Source organism: Topomyia yanbarensis, chromosome 2 (genome assembly GCF_030247195.1).
Source record: "Topomyia yanbarensis strain Yona2022 chromosome 2, ASM3024719v1, whole genome shotgun sequence".
Lineage (NCBI taxonomy): Eukaryota > Metazoa > Arthropoda > Insecta > Diptera > Culicidae > Topomyia > Topomyia yanbarensis.
In genome coordinates, this window is record NC_080671.1 from 151,302,497 (window position 1) to 151,319,407 (window position 16,911).

Here is a 16,911-nt window from a genome sequence, read left to right on the forward strand (position 1 = left end):
AACTTTTTTAGTATATTTGGATCCTGGAGAAGCTTTCAATAAAAAAGTTTTCCTAACAACAACTTTTGACATTTTTTTATACTTCTTACTATTTGCAGTCAAAAATACAATTTTCTTTTTGAATATGATTCAAAACGCCATTTTAAATCGAAATGCTCAACAAAAAATTTCTAAAATGTAGTAGTTCTCGAGATATTTTAACTTTTGTTTTAACAGCACAATTATTTTGTTTTATTACGACCTTTTCATAAGTTAGTCGCGTTTCTCCATCAACAATAATAGGTTTTTCAAAAGGCCCGTAAACTTTCCTGCAACTTTCTCTTTGACATCGAGGCGATATTGTGAAACATTTTAAAGTTGAATGAAAACAACCAACATATGATTCAGCTATATAGTTTAATCAACAGACCCTATGGTTGAAATAACTCGAGCGTTTGTACGTTAACGTGCTCGATCGCGTGTATGTCGCGTCAACGTGTATTTGGTTAATTTCGCGTCCATAAATCTATTTTATAACCGGGTGCCTTTCGCATATTCGCGTGGGTTGTTGGATGATCGCGCACGGACCGTGAATTTGATGCTGAGTTTTCGGTGTACAGTTCAGATGCAAGAATATAGTGAATTCTTCCATATCACAAGAGTTCTCGGTTATGTCGCCGTGGAACATGTTATCTAGTAAATGTGAGCGTTATGTATGGACCTAAGTTGCTAGGACGGAGGTTAAAGTTTGCCGGACGTGACCGCATCATGATCGCGCGAACACGGGCATTTTTGGGTTCGCTTTACGTTTTAAATTCATAAGTACTACAACGTTCACCTTATTGCCGGGGTGTTTCCAAGTTTGCGCGATTGCAGGTGTAGGTGTGCAGTAGGACATCGCAAAAAAAAATTCTAATTCTTAAAGCCCCCCCCCCCCCCTCTCATATTGTGACAAATGTCAAAATAAGCCAAATTTCACATCATTTTGACAATTCAAGACACCCGCCCACTTCGTTTGAAATTTTTAAATTTGGTACTTTGGTAAAATATGGATGAAAAATATATTAAATGCTATAACATTGGAAGTGGCACTCAGAAAACTACAATTCATTTCTCTTTTTAAAGGAATGAAGATATTTCTGTTTCCCGAAAAATACGGGAAAGTGGGGTACTGGGTCGTTTTGTCCCCAAAAGCTCCTATTTTTAATAACTTTTCGGCTCCGTGATGTAAATCATAAATATTTTGTAGTTTTTCTAATGTGAACAAATCTCAGAAATCGAACGGAACATTTTTGAATTTAGTCTGAAAAGGGCAAAAAATTAAGTAGTAGTGTATAAATTGTTCAATATTATTTTTGGACTCACATGAGTAGTGGAAAAGCAAACTACTAGAGGTACAAAAACAGAGTAATTAAGTAGAAGAAGAAAACACATGTAACATGCACTCAAACTACCCGAAAACGTCTTATTTACCATTAACGACATTTGCATTCTGTTAGAATTTTTTCCTGTTCTGCTGACCGGGAATGGATGATTCACGTGAGTCGGTAAATTAATCGTACCTTAATTTATTCAATCCGATCTTCCCGAATGAATCGAATCGAATACTCAAATTGAACACCAGTAAAAAGTGATAAACGAATCCCAGGAAGGATTACCCATTATTCTATTATATACGCCAGTTCTGCATCCCTTCCCTGATCCATCTGTCACAAATACTCAGACGAACACATATACAGCTAGACATACGACTACCGCATAACAGTTGTACACTAGTACTAAAAACTACAATTATTACAACACAACACAACTAATTGGATTCAACTTTTTCATTTTTTTTTAATTCGCCTGCGCACGTTGACGAAGTCGACAGATAAAACGATACACAATGACTACCACTGCGAGCCGTGCTCACAAACACTTCCATTAAGCTGTTGAAGAATGTTTGCAAACACAGCTCACAGAAAAAGTCAATCTTCGGTGACCCGCCAATCCGCCACGCCAGTGTGCACAGGCCGTTGGCTGACCTTTAGTTTGGGCTGGTGCAGAGTATGAAAAAACACAAAACATAAAAAGACTCATGAGCCTTTTCGGTCTCCTCGATGCACCACTTTCGAAACGTAATGCAATAACCATCTTAAAACAGTTGTCTGTCAGAGCTTCTTTAAAGCATCCACAAATATGCTTGATGATGTTTGCAATAACGCCATCCCGTCAACCTAGGGGAGGACTGATGTACCAAAAATATTTGAGCAGATAATTCAAATTTCGAATTAGCTTACACTACCCATTGAGAGCTCAAACCAAAATGCCAACTTTCTGATTAAATATATGACATATATGTCTTAAGCAATGGGCTTAATTGACTACAGGGAAAAAGTAGCACTCAATAAAAATACAAATGTAATGGAATTTTATTTCCACAAAAACGGCACACTCGTCGACGTTAACAGGCAATATGTTCCACTATCCGACCAGACATATTTGATAACAAACAGGATGGGTCAGTTTTCCTGCACTTACAGTTACCGTGCAGTTTCGGTTTCGTGTCGTTGACGAACCTTTTTTCCTTCTTTCCCTCCTAGTCGATTGTACTTAAGGATAATTCATTTCACGACAGCCTGCGTTGTCCACTGGATGAGCTAGCCAAAAGCAGTCTGAGTCCCTTCTGGTTGGCATAGGACGTTGGTTTGAATTAGCTGGCAAAAACAATCGGGCTGTAAGGCGCGCTGATTAGAGATAGTAATTTATTAAAGGTTGTACCTTACTCAAAACTGAATAAATAAGCAATTTAGCTAAACACTGGACTACGGGGTTCGGTCCAACTGATGGTTGTCGTCCGATAGGGGAGTTTTTATCATTTAATCAACACTTTAATTATTACATGCAAACGTTTTATTGTTAGGTGATATTTTCAAGAGGAACCATTTTCGATATTTGCTATGAGTAATTTGTGTTGCTTGTTTTCCATGCAAATTTTAAAAAGAGCCATATTGTCTCATATACAAATTTGTCACCTAAAATCAAACAGCTTTACGACGGAAATAAGTATTCACTCGTTTGAAATCAAACAGAAACGTACACATTCTCAAATTACCATCGAAGACCATATGGTTGGCTACTGTCACTGGAAGAATCCATTTAAGAAACCTAATTACACCGCCGGTAGCCCATATCCTCACTTTGGACTCAAATTTCAAACTTCTTTTCCCAGCTCTGAACTAATTATCATTATCGTTGAACGTTAAATGGGGCGCCATTCTACGGTAGAGTAGGTATCAATCGTTCTCTTTTCTTACACTGCGATTAAAAGGATCATATAGCTGAACAGTTTCTTTATTTTGTTTTAGCTATTCATTCCATTTCCGAAATAGAGAGTGGGCTTGGGTGACACACACATAAAACAAAGCAAAGAGGGTGAATACCATTTTTCGGGATGTCACATTGAGTTCAAGGTTTGCATGTCTTGTCAGATTATTTATTGCGTTTGACACCTTGCTTTTAATATCAATTTGCAGTAGGGATTTTGCGATTCTTTTTGTCAATTGTATCATTCCTGCGAGATCAGAAAGATACAATAATCCAGGCCAGTTCCACGCTCGTTAGATATCAGGTGGGAGTGCGTAACTAAGTATCTTTTTGACATAATATTAAAGAGCACTTAAAGACTGCAAGATTTATCGATATTTCAAATTGGTACCTAACAGAGGAAAAGTTACCGCTTATGACGAAACTAGTGAATTTTAAATGTAATGTAAGTTAAAGAAATATTTTCAAATAACATTATCATATAAAGAAAGGTATCAGGTACATCATGTATATTAATTTACTAGTATGAGTACAGAAATCTTAGTTCATTGGCATTTAGCTGTAGGGATTTGAATTTACACATTTTGTTTGCCGGTAATCGAGTGCCATGGAAACACCGGTAAGAAGAATATTTGCTTCTGCGCTTTTGGAAACGAGTGATAATACAAAAAAACTGAGAATCACTTCTGTGAACCCAAACATCTTCCACAAAGATATTTAAAAACCTAGCTACAAATAATATAAAAACAGAATGCAGAATATGCCCTTCAAAGTAAATAATTAATTTCTGTTTATGTACACACTTTGTTTTTATGGCCAGTAAAAGAAATGCTCATATGTTTGAAATCGTCAATCATTTGAAATACATTAATGCTTTCTTACAATATACTGAGGTCTGCATTTGGCTTTGATTCAACGAAAATGTGTTATTCTTGTGGCTTTGAATCATATCCGAATCATAGCACCATTCATCAGACTTTTTCTTCGGAAATGATTATCAGTTTTCCGGAAGGAAGCATTTCTCAGACATGATTCCACACCCTTGAACGTGAATATTAATCCGACCGAACTGGATTGCAGAGGCGATGAAAGCAAAAACAGCCAGCGACAACAGATAAATCAATAATAAGACAAAATTGATTATTGCTCGGTGTTCAGGAAACGTTTGAGATACGTATGTTAAATTCAATGAAAGACCGATGTTCAGAAAGGTCCACAATCGGAGTACGGTATGGCGTTTATATGAAATAGATGGTTGCTAGATAAATAACACAACCATTCTTGTCAACACCCAGAAAGAAAGTTCCAGTGAAAATGCCGAGTTTTAAAAATATCAAAATCTACTTAGCCATATTTCACTCTACGGGACGTTGGTTGTTAGATTGCCGTTGCACAGATAGCAGATTCTTGATTTCAATTATGGTGCCTCATTGTTCGACACCCTGTTTAATATGCATAACACATTTGAAGTATGTACCTATGAACGTAACAGCCAACTTGCATTTTGCACATGGTGCCTACAGAACCAGAACGGTCACCGTAAAAGAGACGGTACCGAAAAATAATGGAAAAAGTTTGCCGAAGGGACATGACTAATTAAGTTCGTGTTTCTACTGTCGGATCCAGGAGCCGAGGGTGCAGCCCAACAAAATGCATTCAATGAAAACGAAAATATGCATATACCGTTGGTGGCTGTTGGTTGTCTGTCTACGGTTTGTTTTTCCTTCCTGCAACAGTTTCACTCTCGATATGCTGGTTTTGATAGGGGAATGTTTTGCGGTTTGCTTGCCTGGGATCCATACGGATAGTTCGTTGTGATCTTACTCTAAACAGTATGATAAAGGCACTATAATAGTGGCAAGCTTGGGGGAAGTAAAGACTACAAACCAACTTGAAATAACACTGATTATATTAAGTTTATAGTGTCGTAATAATATTGCTATGAAGTTATCATTGCGAAAATTTACAGAAATCTATCTCTCCTAATCTAGAAAAATACTGAAAATGTCATAAATATCGACACAAAATTGATTATTTAAAAACATCCTTCACGCCATTTTTTGAATACTCTGTGAAAATTTCAGAACGATAGAAAATCATTTGTTCGAGCTCTATTTCCGGCTACTGCAAAACATGTGGTATCTAGTAAAACGTGATTATAGTTTTCAGTACAATCAGATTATACATAAGAGGCGGTGCGGCAAAATTGAAAATTTGAACATTTATATATTATTGGCGCCTTCAATATTCTAATACTTCACATCTACGACCCTAATGCATATTTTAGACAAATAAAATAACATTCGATTCATTAAAAAATTACAGTTGGACAATCCCTTAAACAAATTTTTAATAATAAGGGTGTGGATATCATAAAGTAATTTTAAATTTTATTCAACGAAGTTATGACCTTTGCTCCACAACTTAGTTTTTTTCGCAAAAAATGATTCAATAATGGTGACGATTTGCCCTAAATAGTAAGGTATTGAGAGCTTTCTAATTTGTTTTTTTGACATTATGATTAATAATAATGATGCAAATCAAAATATAGGCATTCAATCACTAGCTATTGCGAGTCCAACAGGTTCCGAAACTTTCAGAAAAAAGTCGATAACGATTTTTGGGCCCGGTTCAACAAATAGAAAATTCAATTTTTCCATAAATAATGCAATTTATGAAGAACTTAAAATATTTTATTGACAAAACATTAGTGATAAGTCGATTTTCACCTATATTAACCCTTTCATGCCCAACTTTTTTTAGTGCAAGTAGGGTTTCAAAACTATGTTTGCTTGAAAACGGTGGGCTCAAGAAGTACGAAAAGACTTTTTTCATAAAGATAGGTGCTTTCCTCGCAGTGCTAGAAGCTGCTCGATTTTTACCTTCCAATGCTCAATGTACTTCTCCTAGAATATTTACAACAGTCCAATTGCATGGAAAACGTAGCCAAAGATAGTCTAGATTGACAAGTTTTATCAATTTCCAATAATATTGCAACATAACGAAGATAAATGAAAAATTCATTTTCCGTCGTCAACGTAAACTGTTTCTGGCAGCACTGCTTCATCGGAATCCAATCAAACTAATTGCAATAACTTAATCAACTGACTGAAGCCATTTCTTATTGGCTCCCGCTAATTCCATGCATCAGTTTTTGTTCGAAGCTTCTCCTTTTTCGATTCGACTGTTAGGCCCCGATATTTTCTTCTATTGCAAATTGAAATTAGTGAAGTTTTATGGAGTAAAGTGATACAGAGGTGATATTCCTGTCAACGCCTAACTAGCCACATGGTTCCATTGAAAAATGGATGCTCATTTCGATACCCGCCACTAAGTCTATTTCAATCGATTGGACATCAAACGCTGGATTCCCAGGACCGGTGTGTCGCGGTTCTTCTGTGAGGCAGGATGGCTGTTTGGATTTGTTCATGGGAGCAACGATATAAAAGAGTTGGATATCCCGATACCAGGATCAAGATCAACAATTTTCCTACAGGATCTAGTGGGATAGCATAGAGGTGTGGTTCGTATTGGTTTTCGGCATCTAGAGATTGGTTAGCAATGGAGGACAAAAGATAAGTATTGTTACCCTGATTTTAAAATATAACGAGCTGAATCAGGTGCACTCCACCAAGCTTATCGGAACAAAGTAAACGAAATATTGGTAGTTCAAATATATAAAAAAAGTACCAGGTGTGTCATTTTACAAAAGTCTGATGGAAGCACGGTGCAGTTTGTTGTTGCATCAATTGACACTTTTTCATTTCCATTCCATTTCAATTGTTTAGCGAATCAACCTGCGATAAAGACTGTAAGATGTGTTCCTGGTCACTTCAGCGACTTTGGACGGTTTAATTTAATGTTCCATTTTGAACGATCGTGAATTTTCTATCAGTACTGAAAAGAACTGTTATACTTACCGAACAAATAACTACTCTGCACAGTAGATATTTGTTCGGTAACATAACATTCAAAACAATGAGAGCGAGTAAATCCACTTTAATCTAGGCTTATTAGCCAGGGAAAGGTGTAAATACCTCTGTCCCATCCCAAAGGATCAAAGGAGTGACATTAACCTTGTTAGCCACGTCACTCCCAACGATTTATTATATCCCCTTTAAACTGAAACGGTCGGTACGGTTATCCTCGTTTCTTCCTTCTTTAAGATTCAAAACAATTCGTTAATTTGATTATTTATTAAATGAAAAATTTAATTGCCGTCTAATTTTGAAACATCTTCAAACCCAACTCTGCACAGTAGGCCTGACCGCTTTAATATTTGCGATATATGAAAATATGCTTCAAATATTAATATTGACAAGAAAAACACTACAGAAGAACTTCAGTGTTTTCCAGGATGCTTTTCAATACTGGCTGTGTAAGGGTTAGAATAGAATAGAAAAGAATAGAAGCTCCTCCTTTTTTCGATTCAAATGAATTGATTTCATTCGATAGCCTGCCCATTTGACTTCGAACGCCAACTGAACCGATCACAAACACACTGTTGGTAAGGGGTAGTGTGCGAGGGACGCGAGCGTTGATTTTATTTCCTTTCGAAGGCCAGCCCCTTCGGTTTCGATCGTAAACTGAACCGAGTACAAAACCGGGGGTCGTATGCCGGCATCATTCGTGTCTTACACCCGTACTGGCAACATGCGCTCGTCTGGTCGTGGTATAGAAGGAAAGGTGTAGGAAAAATCCTGTCCGATCTCCAGTTTTCACGTTTTAGTCCAAACAGGCTAAAACCTGATCGAAATTGTTTTGACCATGAAAAAACGATTTTTGAGCTATAGTGCCTTCAGCAAAGTTTGTTTATAAAATACTCTCCATCTTATTAAAGTATTGGTTTGGGGATTAATCCCCCTAAAGCTGAGAAGCAAATTTTTGTTTGGTCATTTATGAAAATTATAAAAAATTGTATTCAGCAAAGTTGTAGGGAATATAATGCTAAACAACTTTGCTGTAGAGATTTGATTTTAAAACACATTTGTGGAGTTTTCTATCGTACATCCCTGAAAATCACTTTTTTCAAAATTACTTTTCAGGGTGATTTTTAGAATTTCAAAATGTTCCAGGATTTTGTTTGGCAAAAGAAAATACACAATTTTTGTTATGAATGTTTATTTCTATCTGTTATATCTATGGAGTTATCGGAAGTTTTAGTGTCAAAAAAGCAACATTTTGGTATGAAATTACATATTAATCCGCAAATTTCCACAGACAAAGCCATATTCATTCGAATCTATAAAGCAAACGCTACTAAATCCAGGGATAACCATTTGTCGCCTGCTGTCTCTTGCATGCAAAAACATATATTCAAAAAACGACGATAAAACCCTTCTACAAGGCCATTCAAAAATTACATCACACATTAAGGGTAAAGTAAATGGAGGAAATATGAAGCATGTTGTTACATGGTGGCGAGGTAGCAGGGGGGGGGGGGGTAAACATAGCATACCAAGTTTTTTGCTGTTGTAAAAAGGAATGAAACAACACGTAGTTAGAACGCTATGCCTTGTTGGCAACCACAAGCTTTTTCATGGTACCTCAAGTTTGTTATTTTTTCCAATAAATCAGTTCATTGTAGGGTAATTGTTTACTTTAGCTACTTTTTTCCCTGTAAGTTGAAAACATGTTTTTCTTTCGTGAATATGCTAGTTTGGTGTTGTAGACTCATAAAAAAGAGGCGGAAAACGAAAATTTTTAATACTTCATTAATTAGCTTTAAAGTAAGTTGTACCTAATAACTTTGTTCATAGGGTTATTGTGCTCCCGAAAGTAAGGTTTTTGGCCGCATAGCCATAGTCCTTGTACTCGTCATCGGAAACGTAAGCGTACCTGTGATCCACTCGTTTGCCCGGTATACTCAAACATAGGGGCTATCCCAAGTTTAAATCCGACTGAGCGGTAGCGAAGTCGGACAGCATGAGAAAAAAATGATGTGGCGTAGTCACATTAGGCATTAATAATGTTTTATTTAGTAATAAGATTGTATTTATCGGAAAAAATTAAATTATTGTCACTGCCTAATGTGGCTACGCCACATCGTTAAAATTCGCTGCCGCTCAGTCGGACTTAAACTAGGGATAGCCCCTATGTTTGAGTATACCGGGCAAACGAGTGGATCATAGGTTCGCTTGCGTTTCTGATGACAAGTACAAGGAAGGCTCGTCCAGCGGATCCTCAGCGGCTTCGCTCCGCTTTGAATCCTTGGACTCGCTTCGCCAAAAACTTTACTTTCGGGAGCACAATAACCCTATGTGCAAGGTTAGTAGGTAGAACTTATTTTTAGTCTCATTAATGAATTATTAAAAAAAAATTCGCTTTCCTCCTCTTTTTTATGAATCTACAACACTAAACTAGCATATTCACGAAAGAAAAACATGTTTTCCACTTACAGGGGGAAAAGTAGCTAAAGTAAACAATTACCCATTTTAGAAGACCGACCATTCCGCATTTAAAATAATCCTTAAAACATTAAACTCTCATAAATATATGCTTTAGCTCCTTTTGTTAATATTAAGAATGCAATTTATTAACTAAAATATTTTTTTTTTTTTTAACGGGCTGATAGGACTGCAGCTTATAGCTTGAGGGATCTCGGTCCGTCCCGCGAGACAAAATTTGCAAAATCGGAAGGATTAGCGACTGTCCGCCAAATAAACACCGGTCCTCGGGAGGAGGACTAAATTTTGCGCCTGTTTGTCTCGAAGTGTGTAACGTCAAGTTCTCTATTTTGTCTGGTCCAATGTATCCTGCTCCTAACAACGCGTGCTAAGTCGTCAGTGATGCAATTAAAACTTCGCATTGATTCCGCTTCTATTTTCTTCCTGATCTCCTCATGGGTCCCCCAGGTCAGAAGCGGATCAATCGAATACAAACTATTTGGCGCAAGTTCAGAGCGTGTAACGTCGTGTCATCTAGTCTGTCATCCTATGGAAAATCATCCTACCATCGCCTTGGGGTCAACGTCATATTGGCAAATTTCGCATTGAATCCGCTTCTGTCTCTTCCTAATCTCCTTTTTGTCTCCTAGGTCCGAAGCAGATCAATCGACTATTAATTGAAACGGTAAACATACTAGCAGTATTAGTCCTTACTCGCGAATACTTTTCCTTCAACTGTGCTGTTTCTTCTCTATCTTATAACCTAACTCTATTATCCCTGTTCTAGTCAATATACATATTCATTACATTATGGACCAGGCAAACCCTTAATTTTTCTATTATTATTATCCTGAGTAGCTATACCAGTGAAGGTATTTTAGGATTTCGTTAAAAAGAATCTCTGCCAATAAAGGCGTAAGCAATATTTCTCCACATGAAGTTTGCTCGAAACGAATGTCCGCCTGGTTCGACTCGAACAGACCACACCGAAAGGGTTGCTTATCATTTCTAAGAGCCGGTGTGCTTGATCGAGTTTAATAATCATAAGAACAAATCCTGAATAATTAACTATCTCTTAGGTGCCAGTCCTGCACTCCTTTCCTGAACTAGCCTCATACTCACGATCAAAAGAGTCGACAACTAGTAGGATCTACATGTCCCCCACCCAAGCGAATTAATCAACTTGCAAGTAGGAGCACATATCTACCAACCAGCCAAGAAGACTTCCGAATCAATGAGAATGGACCATGCCAGTCGAAGGCCACAGGCCCAGCGCCATCTCGTACAGTGTCATTGTCATTTCTCAGCCCATCCTCTGGCAGACGTTCATCCGCCCATCTAGACTCTGTCAAGATGAGAACCTACAAAGCCTAACTGTTCGTATGTGCTAGTCCGTTTAGATTTTGGTTTGCTGAAACGAAACAAGAAAAGCAAAATAATTGTGATTAGTATCGTAGTTATAATAAATAGGTAAACGATTTCTCCACTGTTGTCCGTTCCATTGTTCGTAGTCCTCCCTCCTGTTCCTGGTCTGTTTGGGCCACTGGCTTTCGGTTTCCTTGGTCGTCACGCTCGATCGATTTAGACATCATAGCAGGAGAAACAAATGAAAAGACAAAACAATACAAAATGGAAATAAATGGACGTCTGCTATCTGTGCCTAAATAGATGTTGCTTCTCAGTTTTGCACGACCCAGGGGGGACTTGGCCTTGATCCCAATGCTCTGTCACCGATGTTACGTGATATTCGTTATGGAATATTCTTTGTGTGGGGGCCATTCATAAGCAATGTTGTTCGTTTTTTATCCCTGATCCGCTGATACGTCTAAAATTCATTTTTAGTTTTTATCTCGTTACGTGACGCTCTTCCCCTATTGTCAATATCCAACATCATTTAAGAATGGTCCCCTGGTGATATATTTAGAGCAGACAATCCAATGAAAAATAGGATTGACAGGATTTTAGTGCGCTGTTGGCGCCTTGTGTCACATCTTCATGTTTGTTATTCATACTAACAATACCAAAGCATGCGATGTGATGACCGGAAGATTAGAGAAGCAACTCCTCCCCTTCCCCCCCAATTTATTAACTAAAATATTTTTGAATTGAAAACATTGAATTGGTATATTTCCAATGATTGATTCCATTTTGTAGTTGATAAGCTATGTTAACCCCCCCCCCCTTGCTACCTCGCCGCCATGTAACAACATGCTTCATATTTCCTCCATTCACCCTTAATGTGTGATGTAATTTTTGAATGGCCTTGTAGAAGGTTTTATAGTCGTTTTTTGAATACATGTTTTTGCATTCAAGAAACAGCATGCGACAAATGGATATGCCTGGATTTGATAGCGTTTGCTTTATAGATTCGAATAAATGAATAAACTTTGCTGAAGACACTATAGCTCGAAAATTGTTTTTTCGTGGTCAAAACAATTTCGATCACGTTTTTGCCTATTTAGAAACACTGTGCATTGTTTGCTGAGAAAGGGTCACTACACCGAGCGTATCAGTGCTGGAGCAATGCCTGGCAGCAGTGCATATCTTGCCATCGCATTGGAGCTGGCAGGAAATACTACCCGTGATAACAAATAGATTAAAAGAAGGCTTGCGCAACTTATAAAGCAAACTTTCTTTCCGACATAACGAAAAACCTCCCTTGCTAATACGACCGTCAAATGAATGGTGAAAAAAGCCGATTCGCGAGAACACGCGCTACTATCACTCTCTCGTTCGTTTTCTTGCCATATGCCTTTAATTCCTTTGTGCTACTAATGCTAGCATAACTAAAACAAATCTGGATAAACATGTGAAAACGGCATATCGCAAATGAGAGCCTCTCTGTGTTTACTTGCTCTTTCGATTATTACGACGTCATCATAAAACTTTCCAACATTGTTTCACTGCCGTAATACGCATATTTGTCCCATGTTCTATGGGATTCCATATATACATGGGACAATTATGCGTATAACGGCAGTTCAATAAATATCGAAAGACTCTGATGCCGTCCAGCATATTATGCTAAGAGTTAAGGGGCAAACGAAAAAGCGACCTAGTTATTGATGGAAGAGAAAGTAAACACAGAGAGGCTCTCATTTGCGATATGCCCTTTTTGCCATGTTTATCCAGAAATATGCGTCTTTCCCCCACCATCCATTTAGTGACAAGTTTTACCTCACGCATTTTTAGCTTTTCATAAAATAACATTCCAACAATATTTTCAAATAATGTTGCAGATTGGAACAAAAAGAAAATAGCTGTTGAAGGAAAAAGATTTTAAAATTTTAACCATATTTTTTCTAACAAATTATTTAAAAATTTCCCATTTGGACGGGATATTAGATTAGAACAAACTCGTAAATAACGTCAGAATTATTGGTCACAATAAAACCAAATGTTCAGACAACGGAAAGTGTATTCATTTATCTTTATTCATAACATTTCATATCGGTCTGCTTCCAGGGAAGATATTTGGATTTTACTAAACGTTCTTTATCCTTGTTTTACTGTAACTGTAAAACTGATCTACTGTAAATTTTCTCGAATGTATTTTCGGATTCAGTACACGATTTTATATTGAAAGCCAGTTCAGTACACGATTTTATATTGAAAGTCACCAGTTTACTGAGTTCAAAAATGCTGTAAACTAGTGATAATCGAACTGCTAAGTTTGATTTTCATCTTCTGCTTAAATTTTCTCGGCTTAAAGTGTATTCATGTTTTGTACGCCTTTTTATGCCAACTCAGTTAAGGCAATGCACTGCTTTGTACACACACTCTCAGTATTACTTGCTGTTAGAAATATCAAAAAAGTTCGTTTTGCGATTTTAGCTTCAGAAATCTTTATCATTCTGTACTTTTACAAAAAATTCTGTGATGTATACCGCACAAAATCTGTTCCAATAAAAATCGAATAATCTCTACTTCACTAGATAAATTTGTTCCTCTGGTAATACTGGTAGTGGCGCCGAAAAAAATGAGAGAAAGTAAAAAAGAGAGTTTCTCATTGTTAAACAGTCCTTACGCGTTCAATATTTTTGTCAATGCTATGGTATTGAGAAAAGTGTTGAACGTGTAATGCAAAACAAGTTTGAGTGTATTGAAGTATTAAACGTGTATGAACCGCTTAATGGGATTGTATTGAACATGTGAAGCCCGCTAGATTTTGACTGAGTCAAATTAGTTCCGAAACATGACTTGTCATTTTTGTTTAAAGAAAAACTGAGTCAGGTTTTAACCCAAACTTTTGTCAAAATGTAAAAACCAACAGCGTTTGGAGTTGCAACCTGACTCCGTTTCGGGGTCAAGCAAAAACAGCATTAGTCTCAACTGTCAAGTTGTAATGTGTTAAGGTTGCACAGAGAATGCGCAAAATTTGCAAACGAAAAAAGCAGTTTTTTCCACACCGTATGTCAGATCTTCATAAAAATCAATCAGCGTTTGTAGAATGTTGTTACAGTACTGCTGATTGATTTTTATGAAGATCTGACATACGGTGTGGGAAAAACTGCTTTTTTCGTTTGCGAATTTTACCCTTTCTCTGTCCAACCTTAAGCACAAACCCGACTACGTCACGCAGAGTAATGTCAGTTACAAATCTGATTCCATCCCCACAGATACCTGGACATCGATTTATTTATTTACTATTCCGTTTGACCATCAACAATCGTCGCCGATTAACAACAGATTCGGAAACATCAATGTAGTCGTAATTCTTAAGATCACTGCTACATGTGACTGGAGTCCAGTGATCGATGACGGTGGTTGTGCAACGGAATTATTTGAACGCACACATTGATGCAACGATGGAACGTGAGTAATGATCACCAACATGTTACCTGTCGCAAGAAATTGATTCCAAAAAATTTTACTTAAATGTTTACTCTTTTCACCAACCAAGATCAACCCAAAGAGCGATAAGGAATGTTAGTTGAAATAATATAAACCATCATAATGTTTCCTTTAACTACTATAGCTTAAAGACTGGCTTTGTTTGCAAGCATTAGTGAGAGCGAGATTGATCCACGCCCCTTTTGGCGACACTTGAGTAATGTTGAGTGAATCCACAGGTGTTTTAATGAGGACAGACGCACTATTTCGATAACATGGCCAATTTGTTCGTGCGTAAATACACAAATATTGTGCATTAGAGAAAGCACTATCTTATTTCCATCCCGGTCAACGCCCAAAATGATCCATAGTAGTTCTGGGTCGTGGCGATCACCTAACACCCACCTGCCTGTATTGGTGTGCTATGTCGTTCGAGTAGCCAAGTAATCCACGCTCTGCCAAGCCCGTACGGGATCCTCCCTTCGAAACTATGTAGTACTTTAATTAATCCAACTTCTTTGCTTCAATTCACCAAACGCTGGTACAAAGGTTAGAGGTTTACAGTGCACATTTGCCCGTCAACATAACAGCGCGTCTAATAGAACGATCATACACTGGGAGTAGTAAACAATACTGGAACTGAGCCACATTGGTTAAGCCACACAAGCACCACTTTTACACTAGGGCTCTACTTCAAACTAATGGCTCTGCTTCACTTGCACGCGGGACTGGATACAAGACGGTAATTTCAAAATTTAAGCCACACAATCAAAACACAGCCCAAATTAGCAGCGAGCCCCGCTTCCACCAGAACGAATACACCTTTCATACAGATAAGAGTGTGCGTTTTGGGAGAGAAAAAATTAAAAACATGGTAAAAGCCGCACACAACTGTTGCGATATTATACCGCCTATCACACAAGAAACAAGAAAACCGACCGTTGCGAACGAAATCCAGACACTGACTGAAGAGCGGTGAAGAATGATAATTCGAGAGAGCTGATGGTGACTGGTGAGGTCGGTTCTGTGAGCACCGAACAGTGTTGTCAAAATGGTTTGAAATGTGAAAATACTTTAAATTTATTATTGATTGTAAATTCGCAAACAATATATTAAATATTCCGTTGGTCCTTTGGAATGCATTTTACCTCGAGAGGCTTTCAATTTAGAATTAAAGGTTGTGATATAGTTCAGATATTTCTGCGAGGTATTACATTTATTAAAATTATCCAAAATCCACAGTTAGATCACTATGGTGTTGAGTGATTTCTAGCCTTCTCCACGCAATCTAGGCGCAACTTTAGGTCATAGCATATATCTATGTCAATTCTCTGAACAAAAAAAAATACCAGTTGAGGCTAAAAACTAGAAACATATTAATTAGCATTTCCTCATTGTTATATCAGGTTCCTTCTCATTAGGATTATTTCTGGAATTTCGGAAGTATTTAATAAATCGCCTTCCAAACAGAAGTTTACAATGAAATTTACCCTGCAAACAATCATATAAAAAAATATTATGATTATCAATGTTTCTATATCGTTCGATGTGGAGTTCTGGCAGTAGATCTACCATAGAACTTCGTGTAATGATAATTTTTTACGCTCAATGTTGAAATCATGTAAAATAACATGTAATATATTTTGTAAAATCAAACGTTCTACGAAAATAAAATCAATTTATGTTCATGTTCAAAATGAAACGATCTTTTCCTGCAATATTTAAATTTGTGTAGCATTGTTATCATTTGCTATTGATACATAATATTAAACTTGCTTAGAAGCAAAAAATATTATTTTCTGAGCAATACTATATGTATATCCGGACATAGAAATATTTTGTTATTTGACCAACAGCTGTTTAACCTAGCGTTTAACTATAATCTATTTTATATTACTGGCAACTCTGCTGCGAAGTACTAGATTGAGTGAGAAATGAGATGTTGAAAAAATACGGGATGCCACAAAATAGGCACCGTGCCAGAGGTGTGCAGATTTTGTATATACTTCTAAGTTTACGCAAAAGTGTTAGTGAATATTAAATAATTTCATATCACCGAGAACTAGGGTAAAGTACCTATTTTAGCCTTATTAGAGAAGGTGTCGTACTATTATATTAATTACCCGGCCTACAATCGATTGAATGCGTATCAATTGGCATCAACATCATTTTTTTAATTTCGACTATAGCGATTTTGCCTTTAGGGTCATATGCCCCTTTTTCGGGCTAGAAACATTTCTTTTGAAGAATCCCTACCCCCAAGCCCAGAGTTGGGGATCGAATCCAGGTGAGTTGCATCCAAGGCGATCGATTTACCAACTACGCTATGTTCCTCCCCCTCATCGACATCTGCACTTCGTTCATAAGCATCAATATAATAAAGAATTTTTTGAAAACGTCGAAA

At 37.2% G+C, this 16,911-nt stretch overlaps 1 protein-coding gene across 1 annotated transcript in view; it reads right to left on the bottom strand.

Moving 5' to 3' along the window:
* The window catches only part of LOC131681759 (CD109 antigen), an 86,503-nt gene extending 71,045 nt beyond the window's left edge, over positions 1–15,458 (bottom strand). Inside the window, exon 1 of the mRNA XM_058962768.1 lies at positions 14,913–15,458. The gene's annotated coding sequence lies outside the window, so the exon portion shown is untranslated. The remainder of the gene's footprint in view (positions 1–14,912) is intronic.
* Positions 15,459–16,911: the final 1,453 nt, after the last annotated feature.